Source organism: Terrapene carolina, unplaced genomic scaffold, assembly GCF_002925995.2.
Source record: "Terrapene carolina triunguis isolate 2854851 unplaced genomic scaffold, T_m_triunguis-2.0 Scaffold210, whole genome shotgun sequence".
Lineage (NCBI taxonomy): Eukaryota > Metazoa > Chordata > Testudines > Emydidae > Terrapene > Terrapene triunguis.
Genome location: NW_020664561.1, coordinates 23,544,145 through 23,547,205, shown reverse-complemented (window position 1 = coordinate 23,547,205; position 3,061 = coordinate 23,544,145).

Sequence of the window (3,061 nt, the reverse complement as noted above, 5' to 3'; positions counted from 1 at the left end):
GCATATCTTGAAAACTAGAGCCAATCAACAATTTTAAGCATCATTTTCGTTCTCAGTGACCCAGAATTAGTAAAGTTTGACTACATTTATTTCAGAAGCATTTTGGCTGTAGAGGAGTGTAATTAGAAGTGTCAGCTTTCCCTGCTGGTTTTCAACTGGTTAGCTGGAGAAGGAAGATTGTCACATGTTACATTTTATATTAGAACATCCAAGATTGCATGTGTGTTAATGTAAAAGCATGCTACACTGTAAGATTGGTAGTAGAACTATTGAGGATCCCTTTGCAGAAGGGGGTGGTTTATCAAGCTGCCTGTAGTCATAATACATTGGGAGAGAGAATCTAATATGGAGTGTAGGCCTGACTAGTGGATTCTGAAAAGCTAGATGGGGAAATGAAATGCCCAGCCATCCCCTGAACGTGCTTAGAAGAGAATAAAAAGCCACTGGTCTTTCCTCCACCAAGAGACTTAAAAGGAAACCTTCAGTCTACTGGTGTCATAGAATCATAGAATATCAGGGTTGGAAGGGACCTCAGGAGGTCATCTAGTCCAATCCCCTGCTCAAAGCAGGACCTAATCCCAACTAAATCATCCCAGCCAGGGCTTTGTCAAGCCTGACCTTAAAAACCTCTAAGGAAGGAGATTCCACCACCTCCCCAGGTAACCCCTCCAGTGTCAGGAGGAACATGTAGCAAGGAAGCCCCACAAAGTATTGACATATGTTTTGGCTAAGTATCCACAAGTTTTGATGAGTATAGTTTCTAATTGAAGCCAAAACTCTCAACCTTTTGTGGTTTTGCTCTTCCCCTACTTGAACAAAAAACAGTCAAAACTGCTGTGAAAATTTATACACAAATTATTGTAGTGTAATTTAAATTACATACAAAAACACTCTTAAGAAAACATTAAGGCTGTAAAGCCAAGCATTCAAAAGTTAGAAAAGTGCAGAAGTAAAATTTGCCCACGTAGCACTGCCAGGAGCAATTGCAAGGAAGTTCTACTCAGACCATACAGCCCTGGGCTGGAGCATTAGTACAGATGCAATGTTTAGAAGATTTACTGGGCAAAATTCTAGCAAGTTTCTAATGAGTATGTGCAAATAGAGTATTCAGAGGCTCTTAAATTGACCAAATTTGGGTGAGCCTAAATAGGAATGGTAAGAGGCATATCCCTTCCACCAGGGCAACCCACTCTACCAAAAATAAATAAAAAAATCAAGACTATGTTCCAAAGCATTGAGGCATCAGAGGTTCTCAACTAAATAGCTGTAAGATTTTTTTTTTACATGGGCAAAATCATGAATTTTTGCCTAACCTCATTTCTAAGAAATAGCTGAATTGTTTTAGCTGACACTTTAAAAAGAAAAACAACCTGAGACTGACTCCAGACATGGAAAATTTGAGCTCCCGTGGCTTAAGTTTGTCTAATTTATAACATTCTACACTGGGAAGTGCTGGGCAACATTAACTATAGGTGTCACTACCTGTACAGCCTAAACTCTAATCTCAGTTATGCTAATGTGAATCTAGAATAATACAATCCTAACTGAATGCAATACACATTATTCAACATTTCCAGGGCATTCCTCGGTGTTTGCACTGGAGGTGTTCACACAGCCATCTTGTTCACACTTTCTGCATTTTGGAATCTTCTAATTGTAGTGCAGAAACAATGTTGTATGACTTAGGTGAACAAATCTATACAAATTCAGTCACTACTCAGAAGAAAGGGATTCAGTCCATAGTTTGCTCAGCTCTAACAATGACATTGTTGTGGAAACCCTTTTAACTCCATCTAGAACTCAGAGTATTGCCATTTTCATGTAATATTCCCTATACTCTCAAACTGTCCTAGGCAATCCACTATACACGGTGGTTGTATGGTATGAAGTTGACCAAATATCAAATAGTCACAAAGAATCACAAAGAGAAAAATAGGTGCAGTTTACTGCCAGACACAACAGAAAGAACCTGTACAATAAAAAAAACCTCTAGCAATGTCATATCCAAAAAACCAACATCTTTAGTCTGGAAGACAATATTATAAAGACAACTTTTCTGGTACACGCATCCATTAGACAACATTACAAAGAAACAAATATTTCTTTGTCAAGATAATAAAACTATTTCCCCTCATACTGAGATACATTTTAATAACTTTTTTGAGAAAGATCTTATGATTGCTATTACGGAATTATTTGGCTAACAGGAGACAGTTTGGTAATTTATTACTTATTGCAATGCAGCTGAGGTCTGTAGTTGAACTAGGGAAGCAATAACTGGTATCATTATATAAAATTAGTAAACAAAGTAGGCAATAAAATATTTTTTATTTGGGTCATTTTCATTCTTCTCCAATTACACTCACTGTTTCTCTTACTGATTTTAGCTATGACGAGTGATGTTGTAGTTGAAAAAGCTATATTTCACTTATTAAATGGAGAATCACCTGTTTAAGTTGGGTATATAAAAGCACTTAGGCATGCCTGTAATTTTTCACTCAGTTCCCCTGGTACCATATTATTACCTTCCATCTGCTACTGTACATCAATGACTGATATCACTTTTATCTGGTTTTAGAATTTAGATGTTGCTTTCTTGGCTTTAAAATTCAGGTGTTGCACTTCGGTATATTACCTCAACTGAATTAATCACATTTAAATAAAATAGCATTCAACTGTCATGCCAGTTTTACTCACAAAAGACAGAAGTAGTATTTGGTAGTAGTAAAAGGACATAGTCAGAGGTTTTGAAAATCAAGATTCAGTAATACTGTGTATAGACCTTATCTTATACCATAGATTTTAAAATAGCACTTTATTGTTGGGTTTTTATCATAAACAAAATGTTTTCAGGGGGGAAATTCTCCAGCATTTTCTAGGCTTATTTTATCAGAACTTCTAAAGAGAGGAACGCATACAAAAAAGCTCTAACACTAGAACTTAGTGAGTACCTAGGGATTTTTGTTGTCTCATGAGCACAAATGATAGACATTTTGAGGCTTAACTGCCATTTCTCTCTGAAGTCTACTATTTCATAATATGAACGGGGGGGGGGGGGGGG